The sequence below is a fragment of the Podarcis bocagei genome, assembly GCF_964188305.1.
Source record: "Podarcis bocagei genome assembly, chromosome: 6".
Lineage (NCBI taxonomy): Eukaryota > Metazoa > Chordata > Lepidosauria > Squamata > Lacertidae > Podarcis > Podarcis bocagei.
Window position 1 is genome coordinate 25,945,877 of NC_138130.1, and position 17,090 is coordinate 25,962,966.

Sequence of the window (17,090 nt, forward strand, 5' to 3'; positions counted from 1 at the left end):
TCCTTTTTAGGGAGGATAGCAGTGGTTAAAATGAATGTTTTGCCGAGGATGTTGTTTTTATTTCAAACTCTTCCAGTTATTAAAGGTTTAAAACAATGTAAAGAATGGCAGAGAACCCTGATGAAATTCATCTGGCAGGGGAAAAGACCAAGGATTAAAATGAAAATATTAACTGATAAAAAGGAAAGAGGAGGTTTTGCTCTCCCAGATTTGAGCCTATATTATGAAGCAGCGTGCCTACTTTGGCTAAAAGATTGGATAAAACTGGAGAACAGAGACCTATTGGATTTAGAAGGTTTCAATAATTGGTACGGGTGGCACGCATATCTCTGGTATGAGAAGGTGAAAGTCCACAGGGCTTTCTTAAATCATATTTTCAGGGGACCAATATATCAGGTCTGGGAAAGAAATAAGAACCTTCTTGAAAGAAAAACACCATGGTGGATCTCACCGGTAGAGGTCTTAACAATAAAAAAAACCAACATGGAAGGGAAGTTAGCCACCTACGAAGATTTGGTAAGAAAATCAGAACAAGGGCTTAAACTTAAACCGTATGAGGAAATAAAGGATCAATTCACCGGTTGGCTACAATATCATCAGGTGAATGATATGTTAAAGCAAGATAAAAGAAAAATGGGCTTTGAGGACAAGAAATCAAAATTCAATATAGAAATAATAGAAGGTAAAAACAAAACATTGTCTAAATTATATGACATATTACTGGAATGGCATACAAAAGACGAGGAAGTCAAAGAGGCAATGATTAAATGGGCAATTGACTTCGGCTATAACATCGAGTTTGAAAAGTGGTTGAAATTGTGGAATAGAGATATTAAATTTACGGCCTGTACGAGTTTGAGAGAAAATGTTTGGAAAATGCTCTATAGATGGTATCTTACACCGGCAAAATTGGCTAAAATCTATAGATCAGAAAATAAGACATGCTGGAAATGTGGTGAAGTGGAGGGAGACCTCTACCATATGTGGTGGCAATGCAACAAGGTGAAGGTTTTTTGGGAAGCAATTTATAATGAACTTAAAAAAGTTTTTAAATATACTTTCCCCAAAAGACCTGAGGCCTTTTTGCTGGGAATTATGGGTAAGGAAATAAAAAATGAAGATAAAAAAATATTTCTCTATGCCACCACAGCCGCAAGAATTATGCTGGCACAAAACTGGAAAACAGAAACTATACCTAACGTAAGTGACTGGCAGGTCAAAATGATTAACTATGCCGAGCTAGATAGATTAACAGGCAGAATACGAGACCAAGACGACCAGAAATTTCAAAAAAATTGGAGTAAATTTTGGAAATATATTGGAACGGATATATAGGAGGAACTGGCGGTATTAGAAAAACTTTATCAGCTAATAATTATAAACTTTAATAAACTAATTACGCAACCCGGGATTTATTTGATACTTACCAAAAGGGTGAAGGGAAGTCAAAGGCTAAGTAGAGCCTAATGTTTATATTATTTTTTGTATGATTGTACACTTACTTTTTGTATAGCATGAAATTAGGATGAATAATTTATGTTAAAATGTTTATTTTTGCATTTGTTTGTCCTTTTTTTTTTCTTTTACAAATTCTGAATAAAAATTTACTTGCAAAAAAAAAAAGAATAAACCACAACATTGTCAGCACTAACAGTGTGAAGAGAATGCACAATCTAGTTGCTGGTAACTTTATTGCACACTAGATTCTGAAATCTGTTGCAGCACATTTCTGCTAGTGCAGCTGTTGCACATCGTTAAAAACTCACCCACCCTTGTGCTAATGAACGGAGAAGGCCGGATGCAGCCCATGGTTTGTCATCATTAAATATATGGACAAAATAATTCTTCTGTTTGGTATGCAAATTTATGTGGCCAGAATTCAAAAACATAAGAAGCACCTGCTAAATCAGGCCAATGGCCTATCTAGTCCAGCCTCCTCTTCTCTCAGTGGTTAACCAAATGCCTGTGGTAAACCTGCTATTATGTCCCAAGCACAACAACCCTCTCCACTGCTGTGGCTTCCAGCAACTGGTATTCAGAAGCAGTATTGCCTCCAACTGTTTAGGCAGAGCATAGTCATCATGGCTGGTAGCTTTAACTATCATTCTCCTTCATGAATTTCCTAACTCTCTTTTAAAGCCATCTAAGTTGGTGTCCATCACTGCCTCCCTTAGGATTTGTTGATTTGGGGGAGTGAGTAAGAACTATGCAGTCCTCTACCTGCAATCTGAAGTAGTACATATCATGGAGGACCTTTCCATGTGCTTTTTCTTAATGTGGATTTAGCCGGCAGAAGAACCATGCAGGGCATTCTTATGTGTCAATCACCATTTGACTGGTGCCCTAGCTATCTCCATCCACCTGGATCATGCAGAAACTGTTTCCTATCTTCTCTAGAAAGCAGTGCAGAGCAGAACGCTGAGACGACAATTTCCCTTACTTTCCTGATATTTTTCTTAGGGATTATTGGGTTATAGACCTCCATAAATTAAGCAGGATAAAATAAAAAAAGGATGGAAATAAGGTGCAGAGGTCTATATAATGCCTATGGAGTACTTAACATTGTTGTCATCTGTTCATGTGATGAGACCCTCTTGACTCTTAGAGGACTAAAGGTGAGCATAAAAATGAACACATGTGAAAGTGCAGAGAACGTTACTTCAAAGATAATTTTATAAACATTTATGTACCTTTTAATGTAATACTTTTAAAAGCTTCTAATTGCAAAGAAATACTAGCTTCTTTTTTAATGATGGGCATAGCAGCCAGCACTCTCAGACATTAACAGCTCCTGTGAAGTTGCTTAATGATATCTTGTTAGTGATGGAAGATAATGAGCTGATGAGGGCAAGATTCATTGACCCCTCAAAAGCTTTTGATTCACTAAATGACACTAGTAGATTAGCTAATTAAATTTTGCTTTTCATTAGGAATAATGGCCTGGTTCTGATCTTATTTGGTTAATACAGAGAATCATTGACTGTTTAGTCTATCAATCTGATTTATTACTGTCTCTCTCCAAAGATGCCTCAAGGCTTAATAATGGATTTCTTTGGCATCTTTTAACCCCCCCCCCACAAAAAAATGTCCATTTGATGTTGATAATAAGACCCAAATTCCTTCACATGGCATATGACATAAGTGTGTTATATGTGACACTTCTCTTAACAATGCTGACCTCATCCACTTCCTTCAGAAATTATTAAGAAAATCTGGAATGATAAACATCAGATAATGTGAAAGACCTGACCTGGAGTAAAATGTAGCTTACAGCAGAGATCAAGCATCTTCTAGTACTACAATATATTTAATTATACTGGACACAAGCCAGCCAAAATTAAGTACTTAAATCCCATTGATTTCAGCAAAAGTTAAGCACATGCTTTAGCCTTTACAAATTATTGAGTAATTTGTTGCTTTACAAGTTACTGAGCTAACGTATGTGAAATTCCCTGAGAACTCCAAAGCACTCTATAAGTGCCAATGAAGGTGCCCTTTTGTGAACAGAAGGCATTCTTCTGTCTCTGAGAGGGCTGTGATCCAGGGGAGGAAGTGGAATGAGATGATTGCTGATTCATCCTCCACTGGTAGTCCCTCGCAGTTCCTTCCACACTTTCCAGAAGGCCTTCAAACCTTCTGGAACAGATGGGGTGGGTGACGTTCAGGTGCTACTGGGGTAATTATTGAAAATTGCCTCTTCCCTTCTCTCAGCAGGCCCTGGGAGCACCCTTTCTCTGAGTGGAAGTCCATTCAGGAGATCTTGGGGTCTAGACTGGTGCTGAAATGAAGCTCTATGCAAAAGGGTGATCCTCTTAATACTTGTTCTCCAAATTTCCTGTGGCCACACATCCTTCTGTTTTCACTCACTCTAAATCCATCACACTTGCATCTCCTCTTTTCTTGAACTGCTGCTGCATGTGAATTAAGAAGGGCAATTTCTGCACAACTCATTATCTTCCCATGTAGTGGACAAGAAGCTATAGGACAGGGTTTCCCAAACTCAGGTCTCCAGCTGTTTTTGGACTACAACTCCCATCATCCCTAGCTAGTAGGACCAGTGGTCAGGGATGACGGGAATTGCAGTCCAAAAACAGCTGGAGGTCCAAGTTTGGGGAACTCTGCTATAGGATGACCTCTCTCCAATGTGGCCACCCACTGTCATTGTGCAGCTGCTAAGCTTCCACTACTTCTAGAGGCTATGAATACAAAAGGAATAAATTTCCTCCCTGTTCATATTTATATATAATTATTATATATTGCAATAATATTGTATAAAGAGTTAGGGACCATGACCATCACTTAGGCTACAGTCCTAGACATACCTGAGAATAAATCACACTTAACTGAGTGGTACTTTGAATGTAGAGGAACCAAACTATGTAATCAGAAGAATCACACGGCAGAGCATTTGGTTTACAAAGCAGATAAGAATCTCAGGTGTTTCCACCAACACTCATTAGCCTATACTGCACTGCTCAGCTCAGTGGGTGACACCAGGTGTGCACATTGCTCCTGATTTTGTGCCTGGTGATGTGAGCAGGATAACAACCTGTTCTATCTTACAAAAGGGCAATGCTCTGTTTGAAGAGCTATCAAAGAACAGTCCTCTATCTGAAGGGTCCAAGTTGTGTTGAAAGATAAAGAACCATGAAAAGAGAGAGCAGGGCCTTAAAGTTACCATCTGGACAGCAAACCAAGCAGGAACACAGCTTATCCAATCACAGTCCTCTCCACTATGGTGAGATGTAATGTGTTTTTACTTAAATTATAGTACTTATAATACTTGCATTGTTTTAATTGAATTCTTTCTCGATTTGCACCCATACATATTTATTAGCATACATAAATATTGTGCAAATCTGGATCTTCCTCATCTTATGGGGATTTCCACTTGGGGGGGGGGTGAGGTGTAAGTTCCCTCCTGTGTAATGTGTAGTTTTTCGTTTGACCTTTCATGTCTGTAAGTAAACTTTAGTTACAGTGGTACCTTGGGTTAAGAACTTAATTCATTCTGGAGGTCCGTTCTTAACCTGAAACTGTTCTTAACCTGAAGCACCGCTTTAGCTAATGGGGCCTCCCGCTGCCACACGCGATTTCTCTTCTCATCCTGAAGCAAAGTTCTTAACCCGAGGTACTACTTCCAGGTTAGCGGAGTCTGTAACCTGAAGCGTCTGTAACCCAAGGTAAGGTACCACTGTATGAACCAGGAAAGCTATTCCCGAAACCGAGCAATCCAGTAGATGAGAGGAATGTGTGTGTTTTATGCAGAGTAATGGCAGCTACTATTTTCTGAACCTTCATTTTGCGTTTGTAGTTTCCTTTCCTAGTGATATCAAATAGTGCGGCATGACTGAAAAAGAAAAGGAGAAAGAGTTAAATGGGAAAGGGCAGGATCATGCCCTGGCATGCCAACTACAGTTTGCTGAGGGTGCTGAATGCTAACAAGCCATTATTTGCTCTAACCCCAATCAGTCACAACGAGATAATTAATTCATGTGCTGACCATATGACCTGAATTTCTGCAAGCAATTGGGACGTAATTCCCCCCACCCCAACATGAGAACAGTAGTTCACAGTATGCAATCATTTTCAACAACATAAATGTGCTTTATCTTGGTTTCCCAAAAGCTTGCAGAATAATGTGCATTTACAGAAATCCATATGGGTGGGCGAATAATATTTTGGCTGCAGACAGCTTTTCTTCATCATCAATGCCTACACAAAGGTTCATTTCATTAGCTTCTAAATACGTTGGGGTTACAAAGCGGGTGTTCACCTTGTCCTTTCATTTTATTTAATGTTTTTAGCATGCAGTCAAGGATCTATTTATTAAATAAAGTTTTGCTTCAAACTGCCAGTTTGCTTGAACGTATATAGTTTCATAAGCCAAATATAAAAAGTTGGGTAAAAATCACTATCATGCACTGAGCTTTTTCTTGTCTTCATCCTTGTCCGTATCTCTGAGTTGAGCAAGGACCCAGTTTGGGAAGAGACCATGAGTGTAGCCATGATTTGGGGGGGGGGATCAGGCTTTTTGTTAGGGGCAGGCAGAACCTCAGTTTGCTCTGTATTTTTATTGCTTTTTATTGATTGGGGGGGCAGCTGCCCCTCCTGCCCCGCCCCCTTGGCTACACTCACGGAAGAGACAATAACCTGATGGTAGACTTCACATGGTATGTCCCAGTAGTAGACCAGGAAAGAGCAGGAGACCTTGGAAAACCATGCTAAAAAAAGCTGGGCAAGACCAGACTAGATAGGCCAATGTTGTGGTTCATTTCTTGACTCCATAAGGCAACTTCATATAGTCACATGGCTTCCTTTGGGGAACTTGGGCATCTAAGCCCAATTGAGTCCTTCTAACCATCTGGAAAGGGATGCGGGTGGCGCTGTGGGTTAAACCACAGAGCCTAGGACTTGCTAATCAGAAGGTCGGCGGTTCAAATCCCCACTACGGGGTGAGCTCCTGTTGCTCGGTCCCTTCTCCTGCCAACCTAGCAGTTCGAAAGCACGTCAAAGTGCAAGTAGATAAATAGGTACCGCTCCAGCGGGAAGGTAAATGGCGTTTCCATGTGCTGCTCTGGTTCACCAGAAGTGGCTTAGTCATGCTGGCCACATGACCCGGAAGTTGTACGCCGGCTCCCTCGGCCAATAAAGCGAGATGAGCGCCACAACCCCAGTGTCAGCCATGACTGGACCTAATGGTCAGGGGTCCTTTTTACCCTTTACCTTTAACCATCTGGAAAAGGGGCAACATGCCACCATGTTGTGCACCTCACTTCCTATGACCTTCCCTTCAACCTTTGCCATGCAATCGCATAAAGCCTGCATCGTGGCCATCATTTCCTTAATTTCTATTTTAGCCCCATGCTTGGCACTCTGTCCCTGATGGGAGCTGACTTTTTGCCAGCCCATGTTTGTCAAACACCTCCCCCGTCTGTTTCCATTTTGATGGCGAGCTAACTATGAACATTAAGAGGAGCCCCTGCTCTGTTAGATCCCTCTAATCCAGCATTTTGTTCCCACAGTGGCCACTTAGATGCCCATGGGAACCCTACAAGCAGAACCTGAAAGCAACAGCACTCTGCCCCCCTCCCAGTTTCCAGCAACTGGTTTTCAGATGTATACTGACAGCGGTGGTAGAACAAAGCCAGACCCTCCAAGTTTACCTATTTTCCAGGGACAGCCTGGGATTTACAGAAACTCTCTTGGTTTCTGATTTGATCCTGGAATGTCCTGCTTTTCCTTAGGATGTCCCTATTTTCATTGGAGAAATGTTGGAGGATATGGTAGGACGTCCCTATTTTCATTGGAGGGTATGGACTTATGCGACCCCTGAGCCAAGGAGATAAGTGACCATGCAACCTTTAGAAGACACCTGAAGGCTGATAGGGAAGGGATTTTTTAATGTTTATTTTTTATATATTTTTATATACGTTGGAAGCAACCCAGAGTGGCTGGGGCCATTATTTATTTAGGACGTCCCTATTTTCATATGAAAGATGTTGGAGGGTATGCAAAACCATTGTGGCTATGTCCCCAAATGCTTTGCTTCAAAGTCCCCCCAGACATTCCTTATAGTTAAAGATAGATAGATAGATAGATAGATAGATAGATAGATAGATAGATAGATAGATGATAGATAGATAGATAGATAGATAGATAGATAGATAGATGAATCTGCTGCCTAGTTTACTTATATTATGTGCCTGATGGGCACTGACTTTGCTTAGAGGTCCTGCTCTCTGCCAGAAGCTTCCACCCTTTCCCTTTAAAATCCACTGAGTCCGTTTACCTGCTGCTGTTCTAGCCAACAGAGTTGCTGGGGAAATAAAGAAGTGACTTCTAATGAGTTTTAGAATTTGCCTTCAAGGTGACGCCGCTATGCTAGAGTAGCTTTAAGGTCACGCCAAGTGGGAAACAATTGATGGATGCAATATAATAACGGAGACAAGCTTTCATTTCAAATCTAAGAATAACTCAAAATGTCCACCCTTTAATTACTTTTGTCAAAACACATATTTTAGATGCTATCGGTTCACGCTAATATTGTGAAACAGTATGAAAAATTGAGAACTCTGAATGTTTTTCTCCCCTTTAATGACACGGCAGCATTACATTTTCCAATAGGCTGGTTGCTGAGAATTTATGGTTGCAGGTGCCCTCGTCAGACTTAACTTTATTCAGGTTTATTAAACATTTATTTTCTGCTGAGGGGGAAAGTATTGAAAATGGGATTTATTTTTAAAAATTAATTGTATGAAATGATACTAAGAGGATAACACTAAACATGTCACTAAAATTGAAAACATTTCCTCTGAAGGACATTACTCTTTTTTATTTTGCCATCAAATGGCACTCTAAAATATTTTGGATATTGCAGGCATCTAATGCAATTAAAAGTTAGCTCATTGCATAAAATAGCTGTGAAAATTGACAGAAGTGCTACAGAGGTGAATGATTGGGTGTCTTTTTTTGAAAAATGATGTGGCAAAGGTAGAGAAAATAAAGCATTGGGCAAGAAGTATTTGAATAATAAAGCATTCTCAATGATGCTATATTTTAAAAATGACTTTCCAGCCTATTCCTCTGAAGAGAACTATTTCAAAGAGAACTGACTGGATTATGTGCTGGTTGTGAAAGCCACTACCAGCACTGACCTTAGTGGGACAGTTTCTCTAAGTTATGTCCACCAACTTTGGTAAGGGGGAAAAAATGCCCTGTGACTGCTGCAGTGCTAGAAACACTTCTTAACTCTGTGTATACCAAGAAAATGTGGCGTGAGGGAAACCTGGTTGGTAATATTGGTCAACAAATCATCTTTTCTCCATCTGTGCCCTGTCACTTTTAAGGAGCAATTTTAAGTAGGGTGCTGACATGACGGTGCCATTTTAGTCTCTTTATACAGTGGTACCTTGGATTAAGAACTTAATTTGTTCCGGAGGTCTGTTCTTAACCTGAAACTGTTCTTAACCTGAGGTACCACTTTAGCTAATGGGGCCTCCCGCTGCTGCCGCGCCACCACCATGCAATTTCTGTTCTCATCCTGAAGCAAAGTTCTTAACCCAAGGTACTATTTCTGGGTTAGTGGAGTCTGTAACATGAAGCGTCTGTAACCTGAGATACCACTGTACTTTGTTTTTATGACCATTGCTGGGCAGACGGTGGTCCTTCTGGGCTTATGGATTTTAAGTTTATGGGGTGTTTTAAAACTTGAAAACTGCATTTTGTATCATTGGCAAATGCTACGTTTGTGACAAGATTTTTCTAAAGCATGAGAGAAGTAAAATAAGTTGATTTTGAAAAAGTGGTTTTTATCAATCAAAGAACCTAATTTAGCCAAAGTGAACAATTTTTAAATCTTGGTGATTTCCGTGGGATAACTTTAAGTCTGTTTTTTTACTCCCATTGAAATCAGTGGGATTTGGCTGGATCATACCTAGAATTTCCTGTTTATTTGAACAGCTTTTTCAATTACTCTTGATTTTTCTCTTTCCAAGTTGGAAATTTGACTACTTCATTTTCAAAACTGAAATAAAACAAAATTTAGAGCAATTACTATCTGGATTGGAAAATGAATTATGCATGTATGCAATCTAGGATATGCATTATATACAGAAAGAGACATGAATAATGAAAACCTCATTTCTACAAAGGCTAGATATTTTGGGCTGGCATATTCTGCAAAGGGAGAGTAATTACAACTTATTTTCTGCCCCCAAACCATCAGAATCTAGTACTAGGTAGATACCTATAAACTGAGCTTTGAACAGACATATAATCTCTTTCTACTAAAGCCAAAAGTTTCAGCACTTACTGATAAAGTTACATTTTCACTACCCAATCAAAGAATACTGTTGCATTCTGCAAAAATAAAACAAACATTTTAAATGCATATAAATGCAATTGCTTTTAAAATATTGAAAAAGTTATGATCCTGGATCAGACTGTTGATAGTTTTGAGAAAATTTCTAGTACAAATATTTGTATTATTTCCAACACTGATATGTAGTTATAAGTGGCTGGGTAAGCCACAGGGGAAAATATTACAATCATGCTGCTTAAACTTACCACTTAGATTCTAGACAGTGGTGGCTGGTGCTGACAATTCCTAAACTTGGTTACTCAGCTGCAAGTCCCATAAATCAAATGAGCCAACCCTCAAGTAAGTGTGTGTTGGATCACAGCTGTGCAGCTCAAACATGGATATATTTACTTTGAACTAAGGCTCTCTTTCTTCAAGGACACATACTCCCCGGTCTGTTTATGTAGGATAGCAGTCTTACAGATTTAATTGCCTGGGTTTTATGATAATCTTAAGGTAAAGGTACCCCTGCCCGTACGGGCCAGTCGTGTCCGACTCTAGGGTTGTGCGCCCATCTCACTTAAGAGGCCGGGGCCAGCGCTGTCTGGAGACACTTCCGGGTCACGTGGCCAGCGTGACGGAGCTGCTCTGGTGAGCCGGCACCAGCGCAGCACACGGAAACGCCGTTTACCTTCCCGCTAGAAAGCGGTACCTATTTATCTACTTGCACTTAAGAGTGCTTTCGAACTGCTAGGTGGGCAGGAGCTGGGACCGAAAGACGGGAGCTCACCCCGCCGCGGGGATTTGAACCGCTGACCATACGATCGGCAAGCCCTAGGCACTGAGGTTTGATGATAATCTTACAGCATGCCTTTCCTGGCATAAGCTTCTTGACTTAGTATCTTCATCAAATGAGAAGTGTTTATGGCCTTAGGCAGAACAGTTGGTCCTTGTTCTTACCTTTCAGGTAAGTGCAAGGACTGATCCACTTCTGGCGTTTAGCTTGGTTGGCTGCTGTAAGAAGGCAGATCCCTCAAAATGCCTGTCAGGAGATCTGACCAAGCAACTGAATCGAACACTCGCCCTCATGTGGCACTACTACACTGCAGCCATAGGTTCTTCACTTCCTGGTGCTCCTTTGGAAGATGTTAGACTAATAGCCACAGTGGAGCAGGGCTTTTTCACGAGTGTGGAATTGTGTCCTAAGATAGGCCCACCAGGTTCAGAGTGACTGTTATGGTTAAAGGGTTTTTATTCTACCAAGTCCTTAGGGCAGAAGCAAGTACAGTGGTACCTCGGGTTAAGTACTTAATTCGTTCCAGAGGTCCATTCTTAACCTGAAACTGTTCTTAACCTGAAGCACCACTTTAGCTAATGGGGCCTCCCGCTGCCGCCACGCGGTTTCTGTTCTCATCCTGAAGCAAATTACCTGAGGTAATATTTCTGGGTTAGCGGAGTCTGTAACCTGAAGCATATGTAACCTGAAGCGTATGTATCCCGAGGTACCACTGTATCTCATTCTTACCACTGTGTTTTTATGATTACTTTTCTGACAATTTTAATAATATCATTATTTGCAGCAGATGTTAAATGCAAAGACCTTTATCCAGCAATGCATGGGTGTAGCTGCTGGGTGTAGCTTTGTCATTCAGCTGCATCAGTCAGCTGTTGGGTGGGGTGGACACACATGGAAGGAGGGAGAGGAGGTGGCATTGGGCACAGCTTATGCACCAGTGGTCTTCTCTCTTCCCTCCATGTAATCCAAAGGCCTGCTGCTGTCCAGAAAGAATGGAAGGGGGTGAGCACAGCAAAGGCCTTGCAAGGAACTCCAGGCAGCCCAAGGAGCAGCCAGGAAGCCATTTTGACCTGATTTAGGGCAAGGGGGTAATCTGATGTGGAACGGAGCAAATTAGCTGTCTGGTACCATGGCATGCCTCTGGAGGCACACTGGCACCTGCAGGCACGTACAACCCCAACCTCATCAAGACCTTTTCATGTCAAGTGGGAACATCTGAGGGGGCCTTTGAACCATGTCCAGCTGGATGCTCCACATGATCAGGAACCTTGAGTTACCTGGGCTCCAGATTGTCTGGGGGCTTTAAAATATGGTCACCTGAATGTTCAATAGATGCTCCCCTCAGAACTTCCCACTTAATACTGGAAGGTCAGGGTGGTGCACAATGGATGGAAACAATGGGGACAGGGTTGATGTTTGTTGTGGGGGAGGAAGGGAAAGGAGATTGCTAGCCGCTTTGAGACTCCTTAGGGGAGTGATAAAGCAGGATATCAAATCCAAACTCTTCTTCTTCTTCTCACATGTTGTTTGAATACCAGAATTGGACTTATGTTTCAGTATTAAATCAACACTGGCAAAAAATAAAGTTTAGGTCATTATTACCTCAGATTGTTTGACAATTTACAGTTGTATGTCTCCAGTGGGTGGCGGAGTAGGAAATTTGTAAGTACAGGTGCAGGTGTGGTGCAGGTGCAACAGCAGAGCCAAGTTGTAATTACTTTCCCTTTGCAGCAACCGATTGGTCCAGCCCATTTTTCAGCCTTTCCTCCGCTTCTCCAGTCACCCCTCCCTCAAATATCTGTGAAACCATAAGCTCTGTGACATGCAAATAAGAAAGAACTGAAATATTTATATGGATAATGAGATTCTTCCCACCTTGGATACAGTTTTAAAAATTAATAAGGTATATAAACCCACAAACTCCTTGGAATGAGGCATCTTGTAATGAAACAGCGTCATTCAATAGCTCCACCCAGGGATAAAATTGCAGACTGCTCACTTCTTCACTGGTAGGGACCTTGCTGTGATTACAAAGTGAATGATCTAAACAATGACAACAATTTATTTATACTTTGCCCATCTGGCTGGGTTGCCCCAGCTGCTCTGGGTGCCCTCCAACACACATAAAAGCATCAAACATGAATAGTAACATTCTGATCCAATAGAAAAAGTCACAATAACTTTAAAATAAACAACATATCAAATAAAGCAATATTCAATAATCCATTAGAATCTACGTAACGGTAAACAGTAAAAATAAACATCAGCAAATAATAATTAAACAGTTTACACTTATCAGTTACAATAAAGAATTACTAATCTATAATCAATAAAAATAACAGCAAATCACAATTGCATAAATACCACAAAACATACAAAACCATGTCAAATGATCAAATTGAGAAACAAGAGCACACAACTTATTAAATTAATTTTTTAAAAAATAATCCCTGAACTTCTCTCTTCCTAGCTGCTTCTGCTGTTCTTGAAGTTGTGGTTTGGGAAAGGGTTTCAGGGCTGGAGAGTGGGGCAAAGCAGGGTAGAAAAGTCATTGCCTGATGAACGTACTTTATTTTATTGGCATCAGTTAAAAGATGTGCCAGTTTCTGAGTCCACTAGATTCAGAAACCTGAAGGCTGGAAGGTGAGGAGGGGAAGAGAAGGAAAAGGTGTTGCACTGGGCCTGATGGAAAAACTCAAATGTGTGTTTTGTAACTTTTAAGATGGAACAGAGAAGGCACTGTATAAACATAAATAGATTGGGCTGTACCTGGGAGGAAAATATTGTAGACTTGCCCAGCTGTGACCAGCTTCAGGTCAAAATGCACACATTAATTTTGTCTTGTAGCCACCCTTTCCCACTGTTTGCCCATACATTGCTGTTTGGCCTTATCTCAACTAGTTGGCACCCATTGGAAGGTTGGGCCAATCATCTGTGAAGTCCTGGTTGCCAAGTGACTGTTGGTGCAAGTTTGAAAATCATTGCCCTCAGCTGTGATGGGCTGTTCTATGGGACATGAATCTGTGATGTTTGAAAAAAGTGTACTTGGCTATCCAATTTAGAACCCATAGGTGACATTTAAGTTCTACGCAGAGTAAAGATAAAGGTAAAGGACCCCTGACAGTTAAGTCCAGTCGCGAACGACTCTGGGGTTGCAGCACTCATCTTGCTTTACTGGCCGAGGGAGCTGATGTTTGTCCGCAGACAGTTTTTTCGGGTCATGTGACCAGCATGACTAAGCTGCTTCTGGCAAACCAGAGCAGTGCACGGAAACGCCGTTTACCTTCCCACTGGAGCGGTACCTATTTATCTACTTGCACTTTGATGTGCTTTCGAACTGCTAGGTTGGCAGGAGCTGGGACTGAGCAACAGGAGCTCAGCCTATCGTGTGGATTTGAACCGTCAACCTTCCAATTGGCAAACCCTAGGCTCTGTGGTTTACACCACAGTGCCACCTGCAGAATAGACACATTGAAATGAAGGAGCATAACTTGTTGTTGTTGTTGTTTAGTTGTTTAGTCGTGTCCGACTCTTCGTGACCCCATGGACCAGAGCACGCCAGGCACTCCTGTCTTCCACTGCCTCCCGCAGTTTGGTCAAACTCATGCTGGTAGCTTCGAGAACACTGTCCAACCATCTCGTCCTCTGTCGTCCCCTTCTCCTTGTGCCCTCCATCTTTCCCAACATCAGGGTCTTTTCCAGGGAATCTTCCAGGAGCATAACTAAGGCCCGGTAATTTCCATGGGTCTACTCTAAGTCAAGCTTAGTTGAATACCATCCCATGTGTGGGTCTCACCCAACAAACCCCATCAGTGAAAGCTCTGTGGAAGGACTTCCACTTCCATGGCAGGGCTTTCTGGCTCCTCCCCCTGCAATTGAGTCAGGTGGTTGGGATAATTCCTCCCAGAACAGCACATGATGGAGGACATGGTGTATTGTTATTTCTGGTGAGCTGGGGTGCTTGCACAGATGGAACAACTGGAAGAGGGTGAAGCTGAATCCCACCCCATCTACTGAAATCCAGTCCAACATACTTGTTCCCTGTTTCTGTGCAGTTCATCAGCTCTGTTTTGGGAAAGCATTAAACACCTGCAGGAATGCTGTGCCGCAGTTTCTAAAATGTACAAATGTGTTAAGTCTCACCGCTACTCCCTTTTTGATGATCATTATAATTGCTAATCGCTTGGCATGTAAGGAATCTCCCAGCGACCTACACAAATTTAAAAGCATTAACCATCCTCTGCTAAGTTATTTTAATTTTTTAACCTTCAGCCTGGAAAGCTCAGTTGGTTAGAGTGTGGTGCTGATAATGCCAAGGTTGCAGGTTCGATCCTCGTTTGGGACAACTGCGTATTGCTGCTTTGCAGGGGGTTGGACTAGATGATCCTCAGGGTCCCTTCCAACTCAACAATTCTATATAAAAAAAAAACCCTAGAATATCCCATCAAACTGACCAGCAGCAGGGTGGAGAAGCACTGCTTACTTGGCTTCCCAACATGGAGGTTGCTGCAGGTGCAACAGCAGAACCAAGCCAACTCTCATGCTGCTGTGCCCACATTGCACTGACCTCCCCCTGCCCCCTGCCTCTCCCTTCTCCCTTCTCCTCCCTTCTCCCTTCTCCCTCTCAGTTGCTGGCAATGACCTCCCTGTTGGGAAGCCAGATGAGCAATGCTCCCCCATCCTGCTCCGCCAGCCGCAATAAAAACAGACCCAACAAAACAGCCGCACAAACATATAATCAGTAAGCAGCAAAATCATGACAATCTGTCAAATGCCTGGGAGAAGAGATACATATTTACCTGGCTCTGAAATTAACGTTTCGCCAGGCAGACCTCGCTGGGGACAGCATTCTATTTGTCAAAGTCTTCTACCTTCCTTGTGTACTGCTTATGGAAATGTAGAGGGTCTGAAATGTGAAAAATATAAAATGTTCAGAAAACATAAATAGTAACGGCCACAACCTGAGCTTGCATCAAGGCATGCTGATTTGAAACCCTGTACCGGAATTCCCATTGTTCATTCTGCTTAGCAACCAAGTTATGATACTCGTAAATGAGTAATCATTCTTGGCCAGTCATAGCTCAAGACAAGGGGATATTTGTTTAGTGAGCCCTTAGTTATTGATTAACTCCTCAAGCGCAGACTCATGTAGTGGTTGATAAGGGAAGAAAGTGCATCCAAGGAGATGGAGCCACACCAGCAGCTGTTATCAAAGGGACTGGGGTTGCCTATAGACAAAAGCAAACTATCACTTTAGATCTGTGTAGCTGTATGTGCAATGACAACTGCGAGTTTTAAAAGGAAGGCACTAGCAAAATAAGAGGATAAGCAATCCTTTGAACCTGGCTGGGGTGGAGTGGTGGATGGGGACCTAAACCGATACCATGACCAGGGGTTGGAGTAGGGAATTAATCCAAAATTTCTATTGTGGTGTCCAAGTGTTGATGCATACCCATAACTAAAAATACATTAGAAAGTACAAGTTACACACACACAGTGTGACTCCAAAATGCGAGCGCTTAATCCGGAGACTGGAATCTTTGGTTGGATCCGCTTGCTCCTTTCCTTGTTCCTTGACTTCTGCTTCCTTCCTGGCAGTTTTTTTTAAAAATACTCTCTGTACTTATGTGCTTTTGTACGTTAGGAGTAGGCTGTAACGAGCAAGAGGTGCCGTTTTCGCATTCCTGTGCCATTTTTGTCAGTTGGAGGGTATTGATTTCTCTCCCTCATTTATCAGAATGAGTCGATAGAGATGATGATGGTTTGCTAATCGCTAACTTATTGCAGTGTTCATTGAGTTGCTTGGTTGACTGCTATAGGCTCTCTTGCCTTGCCTTCAGGCTGAGAGGAGAATCATGTGGCTCTCCTGCTTCCCTGGATTTCTGATCAGATGGGAAAGTGTGATTCACTTTCCTCCACTACTTTTTCTCAGTAGACAATCATCTGCACTTTATCTTGAAGGAATCTATAGTCCCAAGAGAATTCATACTCAACATCCCTGGCTGGGCTGACTTAGGGTCCAAACTAAGCTTGGCACTGGTGGATCTTGAAGATACACTAGGACCTGGAGGATACACTCAGCCCAGTGGTGGCCAAACTTGGCCCTCCAGCTGTTTTTGGACTACAACTCCCATCATTCCTAGCTATCAGGACCAGTGGCCAGGGATGATGGGAATTGTAGTCCAAAAACAGCTGGAGGGCCAAGTTTGGCCACCACTGACTTAGCCCTTCACACAATTCCGGTCGCAAATTGGGGTGTGCTCATGGACCCTAACAGTCTGTCGTGCTCCCAATAGCCTGTTCTTGAAACCCTCCTCATGTTGAGGTTGAACTTCTGCTGTAGACTTCCCACCCTATTGAGGTCCCTGACTGGAGGATTCAGTATCGCACAAGGCTCCTCAATGAGCAGAAAACCGCTACTACAGAAGTTACAGCTGAATACTGACTCATAGCTCCATCTGTACTCACTTGCCCTCTTCATATGAGCAATGA

At 42.1% G+C, this 17,090-nt stretch overlaps 1 long non-coding RNA gene across 2 annotated transcripts; it reads right to left on the bottom strand.

The window, feature by feature from the left end:
- Window positions 1–5,199: 5,199 nt before the first annotated feature.
- Window positions 5,200–15,567, bottom strand: LOC308589503. Of its 2 annotated transcripts, none has more exons than XR_014009329.1 (3): window positions 15,398–15,567; window positions 12,201–12,396; window positions 5,200–5,350 (listed from the first exon to the last, which is right to left on the bottom strand). It is a non-coding gene; the product is annotated as an uncharacterized lncRNA (long non-coding RNA). The 2 variants fall into 2 exon arrangements; XR_014009330.1 differs by lacking the exon at window positions 5,200–5,350 and adding an exon at window positions 9,250–9,526.
- Between the last annotated feature and the right edge of the window lie 1,523 nt (window positions 15,568–17,090).